Source organism: Tursiops truncatus, chromosome 1 (genome assembly GCF_011762595.2).
Source record: "Tursiops truncatus isolate mTurTru1 chromosome 1, mTurTru1.mat.Y, whole genome shotgun sequence".
Lineage (NCBI taxonomy): Eukaryota > Metazoa > Chordata > Mammalia > Artiodactyla > Delphinidae > Tursiops > Tursiops truncatus.
Genome location: NC_047034.1, coordinates 154,757,798 through 154,769,727, shown reverse-complemented (window position 1 = coordinate 154,769,727; position 11,930 = coordinate 154,757,798).

Genomic DNA, 11,930 nt, shown 5'->3' with positions numbered 1-11,930 from the left:
TTGCTGGCAGTGAGGAGGGGGAGCTGAAGGCTGATGGAGAGGGTCGGACCCCTGTCTTTGTGCTTGTGCTTCAATAGTCCCCAGCCCAACCATACTGCTGATGTCCCTGAAGCACTGGGACAGCCAGAGGTGTTCACTACTAGGCCCCAAACTTTCCAATGGCTCCTGTGGTCTGATGGCCGGATGGGGTCCAGGAAATCCAGCACAGCCACTGCTGTGACTGGTAGCATGGGGACTGAGAAATCCAGCTTAGGATCAGGAATCCCTTTGGGCACAACCCTGGTACTGAGGATGTAGAATTTTCCCAACAGGTGATTGTGGGGAATGAAACGATCAGAGAGGTCATTGCCTGGGACAGAGATTGGATGCTCCAGGGCCGGCCAAAAGGGGAGAAGAAAACGAGCTGGTGTCAGAGTGGATCTGAGCAGGAAGGCCACTGTGAGCCACTACCCTGCAGAAAGGGTATGAGGTGGAATCTGGGAAAGGGGATAGAACAAGAGGGGAACTTCAGCCCTGGGACTTGCTCAGAGAAATATGGGGGCAGGGATACCATAAGAGCTGTTACCATCTGGTTGGAATTTTCCATAATATAAAGCTTTTTGGAAAGAAGAAGTGCACAGTCGTTTGGCTACAATCACTCAGGTGTTATTGCTGGGCCCCGAGACCTTCCATCAGCCTCCAGAGTGTCCTGGGGCAGCTCCCCTGTAGTATCTTGGTAGCCTGTCTGTCCCAGATGGGGTTCAAGTCCTTCCTCTGGACCTGGATCTTGAAAAGTGTCTCCTTGGCACACAGAAGGCCTTCCTAAGCAAGGCACGCAGCCCAGAAGCTATAAAGGAAAACACCGTGAGGTTTTTACCTCATAAAAGTAAAAATCTCCTATAAAACAAATGACATCATCAACAAAATTAAAAGATAATCAACAGACTGAGAGTTGAAGGGGAAAAGGAAAATAGTCTCAACATTCCCTCCAAACGTCTCAGTATTAGGAGGGAAGGCAGGAGGAATGAATGATGTTTCTGAGTCTGCGTCTTGGTGCTGGTGTCTACCCAGTGGGCTTGACTCTGAGAAAATTTTATCAACCAGAGATGAGATCACCCTAAGAGAACTGCATCAAAAGGGAAGAGTTTGTAGTTCATTTTCACAGCCCATTAAATAGATTCGTGGGTGGGCCAGTAGCCTGACACACCTCACATGAGGCCCCATGCCACGAACCACACAAGTTCCCCCTAGTTCTAGTTGAGGTTTTGAGCTGTCTGTCTCCTCCCCCAGCCTTGATCCTAACCAGTCGGTTCCCCACCACCAGCAGAGCATGAATGGCGCCAACCCCATTCCCTGCCCCAGTCTCCTAGCTTGCAGGAGGCAAGGAGGACGGGAGAGCTGTGACTGGGTCTCCGCTGGGGATGCTAACAGGCAGGATAAGGGGTTGCAGCAAGATCTTCATGTTCATGGTAATTTGCATGGGTCCAGGTACCAGAGGCATCCAGCCTCTCACCTGGCTCAGGTGTACTAACAGCCGAAGTCTGGGGCCAGTGATGGATCCAGGGGAACCTCCCCCATAACCATCCTGCCAAGTGGCCGCTGATACCCTTAGAGTTATGAGCACCGGAGGAGTACCACAGGGTGTCCTCTAGGGAGGACACAGAGCTTAAGAAGCAGAGATGTGACAACTGTGGATTCCACTCAGGTGAGGCCTAGAATGGTGGGTGGGTGAGGTCTCAAAACATGGAAGGGTGATGGGCCCACTCATGTGATGGGCAGCCTGAGACCGAGGTCAGTTCTATGTCCAGCAAGTTCTGGGCTTTCAAACATGTTGAAACAAGTTCAGGAATGAGGATGCTTTGTCCTGAGGGACACAGAAGTGAGCCCCAGGGTGAATGGGACCCTTGAAAGAGTGGGAGTTTCAGAGGTGCTGAGGAACAGCAGCTTTCCACCACGTGGTGCCCAGGCCCTTGTCTGCACCTTCCTTCTAGGGGGAGGAAGGAGCAGTGGGCTGATCAGGGCCCTGGCTGAGAGTGGGGGTCAAAGGGAAGAACAGGGGGTCTGGCTGGAAGGAGCAGGACGCTCCCCAAGGCTCCTCTGTGTTGTAGTGGGGACTGGGGTGGACAGACTCACTAAGAGAAACCGCCAAGGGCAGTGGAACCGTCAGAAAGACCTGGCTGCCTCCAAATACTGCCGTTTGCCCTTCTGAGTCCTGCAGGATGTTTTTTTTTTTTTTTGCGGTACGCGGGCCTCTCACCGTTGTGGCCTCTCCCGTTGCGGAGCACAGGCTCTGGACGCGCAGGCTCAGCGGCCATGGCTCACGGGCCCAGCCGCTCCGCGGCATGTGGGATCTTCCCGGACCGGGGCACGAACTCGCGTCCCCTGCATCAGCAGGCAGACTCTTAACCACTGCACCACCAGGGAAGCCCATGCAGGATGGTTTTGACCACCTGAAGAGGGACAGAACTCTAGTTAGTAGGGCTTGGTTTTTCTGGCCCAAGAAGGCAGAGGATGTCAAGGGCCCAACGGGAAACCTGACTTCTGCTGGAGGAAGCCTGCATGAGAAGCTCGTCAGAGATCCTTCCAGGAGCTGAACCTCAGAAGCTAATGTACTTGCATTTCTCGCCTGCGAGAGTTAAAACCTCTCGGCTGGGACTGATCCGTTTCCTACAACACCTGGGCTTGTCCTTCTGGGTGGGAATCAGAAGGCACCCCAGTGGCCTCAGGGGTGTGGGCGAGGCATCCATCAGCATGTGGGTTCCCTGCTGGAACTGACTTGAACCGGGAGATTTTTGAAGGCTGCTGACTGTGAGAAATGCTTCTCCAGCTGGAATACCGAAGTCCAGGGCCCCTATTTCCATCTACATGGCAACTGGGAAAGTGTATTTGTTTGTTCTGGGCGCTTAAACACGAGAGAACTTTCTCTGTCATGTAGAGGTGCAGGGCTGGTGAGGGGCTCTGGGGTGTTCATGGAACAGGGGTCTTACACCTTATTGCTCCCCATCTCCAGGGAGCGGCTCTTTCCCTCATGGCCCAAGATGGCAGATCCATGTTTTAGGAAACAGATTGGAGGATGGGGTGATGGGCTGCGAAAGGCAAGCTCCAGCTTTCTTTCAAGTACAGTCCCAGAAGCTGCCACACCACACTTCAGAGCGTGGGTATAGTGACACGCCAGACCTACCTGCAAGGGAGGCTGGGCCATGTGGGTTGTATTTTGCGGGGGAAGGGACATATGTCAGCTGGAGGTGGTGGTTAATGGAACCTGTATACGCATGTGGAGACATCTCGAGCAAAAGGACAGTGGAACCAATTGATAGCGTTTTTGATTTACGTCCTGTTCATATATGGCTTGCTATGTTCTGATCACTATTCTTTCTTACACGTACTAACTCATTTAGTCTTTACGAGAATTGATGGGGCAGCTACTAGCAATATCCCTGTTTTATAGATGAAGAAGAGAGGTTAAGTAACCAGCTTGGGGTTACCCAGAAAGTGGCTGAGCCAGGATGAGAACCCAGGCAGCCTAGCTTTAAAGTTTGTGCTCTCAGCTCCTGTGCTGTTCTGTCTGTCACCGGCATGGGGCTGCTGCCACGGGATTCCCCTCCTGCTGCCCTTCACTTGGGGGTGGCGTGGCTTAGCAGGGCCACCAACCACAGGGGTAAGTTAAAGGTTGGAGCAAGCTGGCTGCAGGTACCGTTTGCTGCATCCTAAACAGGACGAGCCCTGGGTGATGCCGGGCCCTCCTCAGCACTCAGCGTTGCCTCAGCTCAAACCTGGGGCTGGAAGCATAAAGCAGCCCAGCGCTGGAAGCTGCCTCTAATCCCACGGCGGGGAGGCGGGGTTTTGCCATTGTTCAAGGGGCGGGGCGGGGCGAGCCACAGAAACAGCGACAGACTGCCCCGAGGATGAGAAAGTTCCCCTGGGCAGCTCAAGGTGGGTGAGGACCATCATGGCAGACAACGGGGGGCCCACAGATTAAACCTGAAGACTGTGACCCCAAGCCCCTAGGGAGTGAGAGGTGAGGACAGGCCAGCAGGAGTCAGGTGTGCTTTGGGGGTGGTGACTTCTCAGGCGGGGCATCTGATTCTGGTCCTCTTTGAGAATTCCTCACCGAGGGGCTTGGGGAAAATGAGGGAACTGGCATCTTTCCACACAGTTGAGGACCTGGGGGCGTGCAGAGGCTGTCACAGGTGGCCCAGGCCATTGGGATAAGAGAAAAGCATGGACTTGAGATATCTCAAGGAGGGAGAATTAAGAGGGCTTGGACACTGATTGGATGTGACCAGGGACATGTGACACAGGACACATTTTCTTTCCAATGGGAGGAGGAAATAACGATGATCCCAAGCGTGGTGCGACCGGCCACACCCTACGGGGGCTTTCTGAGGGCAAGTCCCCACATTGCAGACCATGCCCTGGTTCAGAGAAGGCATCCAGGGAGAGGTAAGGAAAGAGCAGGCTCTGCCGGAGGTCAGTGGGGCCGTGGTGGCTGCCTCCTGCCCTCTTTCAGGCTGCCAGATCCCTGGAGTCAGCGGGCATGTTGGGGTGCCCAGAGGAGCCCCACACCAGGTGGGAGGGTGGGAGGGAGTCCTGGGAGCTCTGGGGCCCTAGTTTGCTAAGGGCAAGGTCTTCCACTCAAGTCCTAGCCCAAGGACAGAGGCCTCAGCAGGCCACAGGCCTGTCCATCAGGCCGGTCCTGGAAGCTCTCCAGGGTCCTGGGACACCCTGACCCAGGCTCCTCGGTCACAGAGACCAGACCTGCTGGTCTGACAGCTGTGAGCCTCTGCTTCCTGGCCTGAGGATATGCTGGTCACTTCCTCCTGCCCTCGCTCAAACCCTGGTCTGATGGACATTGGTGCCCCCTCTTCCTGCCCAGCTTCGGAGTTCACTGCCGGGCTTGCCTGCCATTCCTGGGAAAGAGGAATTACCAGCAGGTCTCATAACAGCATGGCTTCCTCCTGGACATGAGAAAGCAGAAATCAGAAGTGGCACCGTTGGGCTGTGAGCCCTAAGCTCAGGATACAGACCTGGATGCCCCCTCCTCATCCCATTTCACAGATTGGGAAACAGAGGCCCAGAGAGCGGATGACATTTACAGTCGCTGGGCAGAGCTGGGAATAAGCCTGTCCACTGGTCTGGTCCTTGGAGGAAATGAGTCTCACCATGTTAATGAGAGTCATGATGGGGTTCCCCTCACTTCCAGAGCTCCCAGCTGCACCCCAAGCTCCCCAGGATCTTCCTCACCTGCAGACCTTGGCTCGTGCGTCCCTGTCTAGCCTGCCTCCCAGGCCCACGCCACTGCTTTCAGCCACTTCACACCAACGAGACGGTGGCTCCCCCAAGGCGGGAACTGGATTCCCTCTTCCCTGAGATCCAAGTCCACAGCAAAGCCTTGCAAACTTGAAGAATGTTCCTTTCCTAGGGCTGGGCCCAGCTGCTGGGGCTTGGAGGGAAATGTGCCATTTAGACGTCGGAGCTGCCTCTGCTGTAGCGCCCAACCTGGAGCGCTGTGCCTTGGTCACCACCTTCTTCTCAGCCTGCCAGGAGATCTGGGTGGGCCCCGAGGCAGGAAGAAGAACCCGGGGACCCAGTCTGTGTCAGGCCTCCAAAGCTGGTGCCCCGGAGGGCTGCAGAAGCCCCTCTCCTCTCTCCAGTGCGTCTCTTGTGTCTTTCCCATAATGGCCAGCAGGTGGCACCATATCCCCAGCTTTGCCCACCTCATGTGGCTTTGTAATTCTCCTCTTTGCTGGGGGCAGGGCTGCAGCCCAGGACGGTCCCATGAATCCTGCCAAGGCCCCTTTGTGGCTCTCTTCCTGCCTCTGCTGGTGGTCTCTGGTGGAGTGGAACGTCTCCCAGGGCTGGCAGAGTCAGGCCCTTTGAACACAAGTTCATGGCATGCCCCTTGCTCCAGCTCCTTGCTATCCTGAAAGGCCTCTTGGTTGCCCAGGCTGTCTGTTCTCTGTGGCCTGGGCTTCATTTCCCACCTATTTCTATGTGCTGTGCACTACATGGGGTGCGGCACACACATCAGCTCATGTATTCATCACACAACTGTGTGAAGCATGTACCCATTGTATAGATGAGAACATCAAGGTCAGGAAAGGGCACTCAACTAGCAAGTGGCTGAGCTGGGCCTGCAGCCTGGCATCTGTCTGACCCAGTCCTGTGTTCTTGCACTGGACTGTAGCCATGTCCTAGAGGAATTACTGATCTTAGGCAAAGGAGCCCATATCTAGGACCCTCCTTGCATCTTCCTCCACCCCAACCCTGGGGCACTTTGTCCATCCATGTGAAGCCTTAAGCTGAGCACGAAGGGAGAGCCCAAGAGAGCAGTCCGGGCCTGACTGGTTGGGGGTGTCTTATCCTGACCACCCCATGACTTCTGTGGGTGCAAAGAGTGGGGGTCAGGCGAGGGAGCAGCCATGGGGACCGCAGGGCAGAAAGGGTGCTCTCCCAGTGTGCTGCTTCCCCACTTGCTTCTCCCCGCCCGTCCCTCTCCCTCTCCCCGACTGCATTCCTGTTCTCAGCTCTCTGGATGCCTCTCCCTCCCGACCTTCTGCTCTTAGTTCTTCCTTTTACTCTGTCTCTGCTGCTCAGTTAGCTTGTCTTTCTCTCTTTTCGTGTCTCTGTCTCTCTCCAACAGAATTGGAGTTAAGTGACAAGAGAAAAATGATCCTCTCCTGCCAGGGTTATTAAAATCATGTTCTACAATTGAGCCGCCAGAAGCGCCCCGGTTAATGACGGATGATGAGGCCACAGCTTCCCTGCAGCTGGAAGTGAGGCGATAGGCTGGCTGCGGGATTACCACCAATTACTCTGGGCAGAGAGGGAGCAGCTCTGCTTCTCTCCTTCAAATCACCTCCCTCCTGCTCCGGGGAGATGAAGTCTCAACCTTGGCAGGGAGGATGGAGTTGGGGTGTAGGGGAGGAGGGACTAAGTCCCCGGGAGCCAGCATCCCTCACATCTATGGGGATTATTTCCGTTTACCCAGGGCTTCCACATCTCCTTACAGCGGCCTTGGAGGCAGGCAAGGCACGATTCTGAGCCCTATGGAGATCAGGGCTCAGAGAAGTTAGGTAACTTGTCCAAGGTCACACAGCCAGTAAGTGGCAGAGTTAGTACTTGAACTCCCAACTCCAGTGTCTTTTTTATTCATTAGTCAACCTCGTTACCATGAATGGAACTTTGGAAAAGAAAGATTTTGTTTGGCGGAAAATGACAGACCTTGGTCAACCAGGCTTTGATCCTACTGACACCATGATAAGAGTAAGCAATTATACTGCAGCAAAGTGGATTCGAGTTACACACTGGGAAGGACTTCCCAAAGGAGCGGGCACTAACAGAGACTCTCAAGTCTGTGGTTTTGCCTTCCTTGATGTTCTTTCAGAAAAAGAGGGACCATCTTGGCAGTCTGTCTAAGCTAGACAAGGTGCCGGAGTTATGGAAATCTGTCCAGTGGTGGTTGAGGGCCCCGGGGGTGGGATGCGCCAGCGTCGGGGAGACTTGACAGAGCAAATTGCAGAAGAGATAAGGGGGCCCATTTGTTAGACCCAGCCCTGGGGCCCAGAGCCCTGGGAGTGTGGGTGGGAGAAGCCAGGGTCCTTCGGGTTGCAGATGCTACCTGTGTGGGTGGGGGTAGCATGAAACCCTTCCACGTGCAACTCATTTAAATGTCCCAGCCTCTCTTTGGGTAGCAAATGAGGAATTATTGTCCCCATTTTGCAGATGAGGAAAATGAGTCTCTAAGAGGTGAGTGAGTTAGTTAAGGTCACACCCTAGTGTCCCAGTTCCACACCCTGGCTCTTTCATGCCCCAGGCTGTGAGGAGGCGACCGGCGGCCGCAGTGTCCCTGGGCCTGCAAGCCGCCCCCAGCCGATCCCCCGTCTTGCTCTGGCCTGACCTCTCGGTCCCTAGCGGCCCCCAGGGGTGGGGTCGGGGGCTGATGTTGGCACCGCGGTCTGTGCAGGCAGGACGAATGACTACCTCTCTCCCATCTGGATTCTATTATGTTTCAGTTTATCCTGGTCAAAAAGCACAAGATGAACATCTGAAGGAAGAAAAATATAATCTCCGAGAAAATTGGAAATATATATCATTGTTTGGGGCCAGGGGCTCCGAGGCCCTGGAGGCTGGTTCTCCTTGACTGATCGCGCGGGCCTGGTCCAGCCCATCTGGGCACGTGCGGATCCTCTGCCTGATGGCCGCCCCACGGGACCCGCAGGGGATCTCCCTCCTGCCCCTGGGACTCCGTCCAAGACTTGGTCTCCTGGGTGTGTATGTGGGGGGCCCTCCTGGGGAAGGAGGGGAGAGGAAGGCGCTCGACTTCTTTCCCTGGGGACACGGGCCTGTTCTGGATATTTCTGGAGCCCTCAGATTGTTCCCTGCAGGAGAAATACCCACTTCAGCGCTAATAGCTAGGGTGTATTGAGCCTTTCCTACGTACTAGGTACTCTTCCAAGCACTTTTCGTGTATTCTAAGGACTTTTCATCTTCTTTATTCCTCACACCGACACATCTGATAGATGAGGAAGAATAGGCCCAGAGAGCTGAAGAAACGTGCTCACATGCACGTGCCTAGAAAATGGCAGAGCCACCCAAATGCACTGCTCAGCCCTGAGCTATAAAGCCTCCTTGCATTGGAAAGAGAAAGGGAAGAGGGAGAGCGAGAGACCGTGTACCTGGTGAGTATGTGAGTGATGGTCCCGGTGTAGGACAGTGTCTAGACATGGCTCTGTGTGTTCCTTGTGTACCTGATTGTGTGTAACTGTACCTGTTCATTCATCCATCCCTCCACCACCCACCCACCCACTCATCTCTTTCCCTCCCCCTTCCCCTCCCCCACCCACCCATCTATTATCTATCCATCCACCATCCATCCATCTATTGTCTCTCTCTTCATCTACTATCTATCCTGCCAGCCATCCATTCATTATCTACCTGTCTATCTATCTGTCATCTCTTTCTAAGTGTGGGGTCACACGTATGTCGGGATACTTCCAAGTATGTCTGTGTATACCAGACGTGTGCACATCTGAGTGTGTCTGATAGATGTCAGTATATATTCAGGTGTCCAGACATGTGACCCCCTCCACTCCCTCACCAGAGACTCTTCCCTACACCTGAAAAGCCACGTGAGGGAGAGGCCTAGGCTCAGCAAGCCTGCCCTGGGCCCTGGCTCCCTTTCGAGCCCCAGCAGAGAGTTAATTAAATCCCTTTCCCCTCAAGTGTGGTAATTAGTGATAATGGTTGGGCTTCAACCTGGCAGCTGAAGAGGTTCCCGCTGTGTGCGTGTGCGTGTGTGTGCGTGTGCGCGTGTGTGTGTGTGTGTGTGTGTGTGTGTGTGTGTGTGTGTGGTGGTGGTGGGGTGTGGTGTGTGTGTAGGAGGGCCTTCCCAGCTCTCACAGCTCATGGGGAAAGGAGGCGGGCTCTTCTCCCCCTCCATGGCTCCTGGTCTGGGGGCTCCAGAAGACGGGGAGTGTGGTGTGTCTCCTGTCCACCTGCCTAGAAAGGGCCCGGTTGTGGTACCCTTGGCCTGAGTTCTTTGGCTCTCTGGGTGTCTGTGTGTGACTGAGGGTGTGCTTGTGTGTGTGTGTGTGTGTGTGTGTGTGTGTGCGCGCGCACAGGCCAGTGTGCACCAAGGACACTAACCTGTGTGCCTTGCTGTGTGCGTATAAATGACCGCATATGAGCAACAGTGACATGAACGGTGTGTCCTGGGATTGTTCAGTGTAGCCCTGATCCGTGGACCCCAAGTTTGTGTGACCATGACATGTGACGGATTGTGTGTTTGTGGGTGTCTTCTGTGTGTCTCGAGGTGTACCTGACTGTGAGTTTGTGCTCAGGAGGTGTGTGCCTCTGTGTGTGTGTAACAAAGAACGAGGAACAGCAGGGCAGCCCTCTTCCGGGCCTGACTGACACCCCAGCAAATAAATGTGACAATGAAATATAGTCCTGGAATTGCTTTGAACGCTCCTTCAAGCAAGCGACTCGGAATAGGTGAAGTTGTAAAGTGTTCCCCGGGGAGCTGTGGCAGCTGAGTGAAAGCCTGTCCCTGCTCCCACCTCCCTGCCCGCCTGGCTCTCCCCCTGCGGCCCCAGGGCTCATCCTGGCGCACAGGCAGGAGGACCGGGGGCCCCATGTCCACGGCCTGATTGGAGGGTGAAGGGCAGAATTGATCTGCCAGAGCTTCTTGCCTCTGTTTTTCTTGTCTCCCTCTTCAGAATGGAGAGCCCCAGAAAAGGGCTCCATGTCTCTGTTGAATGTGGCCAGAATATGTCCAGACCCCATGCTGTGCCCTCAGACTGGACTCCCCGAGGACAGGCCATGTGTTCTGCCTCAGACTGGACTCCCTGAGGACAGGCCGTGAGTCCCCCTTCAGACTGGACTCCCTGAGGACAGGCCATGTGTTCTGCCTCAGACTGGACTCCCTGAGGACAGGCCGTGAGTCCCCCCTCAGACTGGACTCCCTGAGGACAGGCCGTGAATCCCCCCTCAGACTGGACTCCCTGAGGACAGGCCATGTTTTCTCAATCAGACTGGACTCCCTGGGGACATGCCATGTGCTTCCCTTCAGACTGGACTCTCTGAGGACAGGCCATGTCTCCTCAATCAGACTGGACTCCCCGAGGACAGGCTGTGAGTCCCGCCTCAGACTGGACTCCATTAGGATATGCCATGTCTCCTGCCTCAGACTGGACTCCCTGAGGACAGGCCATGAGTCCCCCCTCAGACTTGACTCCCTGAGGACATGCCATGTCTCCTCAATCAGACTGGACTCCCTGGGGACATGCCATGTGTTTCCCTTCAGACTGGACTCCCTGAGGACATGCCATGTCTCCCCCCTCCGACTTGACTCCCTGAGGACAGGCCATGTCTCCCCCCTCCGACTTGACTCCCTGAGGACAGCCCATGTGTTCTGCCTCAGACTGGACTCTTTGTGGTGGGCTACATCTCCCTCCTCATTCCGGAGGTTCAGGGGGCACAGCTCTGCCTCCTTCTCTGACAGGAGCTCCCTTGAAGGTAGAGACGTTTCTTCTGAGATGGGGAGACCCCTCAAGAAAGTGTCACGTGTCCCTCGGCATGCCCCAGGCACCGTTCAGCTCGCACACTGTCAACGCACATCTGGTTGTATGCACACAGGCGTGCGTGCACGTTTGGAAGCTGAAGAGTAAAGTTTGCGTGGGCCTTGGCTTTGGAGACCTTGGTTCAAATCCCACATCTGGTAAGTGACTAGCTGTGACCTCAGCAAGGGTCCCCTTCCACCTCATCCCTCTGGGAAGCTGGAGGGAGTAACAGCTTCCACGAAGCCAGGCCGCTGCTTAAGGCTCTGGCCAATGGGCTGAATGAGATGTCTTTTTTTTTTATTTTTATTTTTTTTGCGGTACACGGGCCTCTCACTGTTGTGGCCTCTCCCGTTGCGGAGCACAGGCTCCGGACACGCAGGCTCAGCGGCCATGGCTCACGGGCCCAGCCGCTCCGCGGCATGTGGGATCCTCCCGGACCGGGGCACGAACCTGTGTCCCCTGCATCGGCAGGCGGACTCTCAACCACGGCGCCACCAGGGCAGCCCAGTGATGTCTCTTTTGAGTCACAGAGACGCCTCTGCTCACTGTGCACTCCCAGCAGCACCTTTGTTCTAATCCCTTAGCCCAAGGGGGCACCTCGTTAAAATTCACCCCCCAACAGGAGCACAGGCTGCAGTGGCCATGGGTACCTGGGTATGGGGAGGACCAGCGAGACAGGCATGTGAAGCACTTGCTCCTTGCCTGGCCCGTGGGAGCACCCATGGCACCAACATCACCTCGGATGGTTGGCAGTGAGGGACAAGGTGTGTCGGTGTGAAAGCTGCATGGGGGACACTTTGGTTTCTTTGTTTCGCTTCTTTATTTTGGGGTGACCATCTGTCTTTAGAGCCAGAAGTTGTATATATATGTGTATGGGTGTGCGTGTGT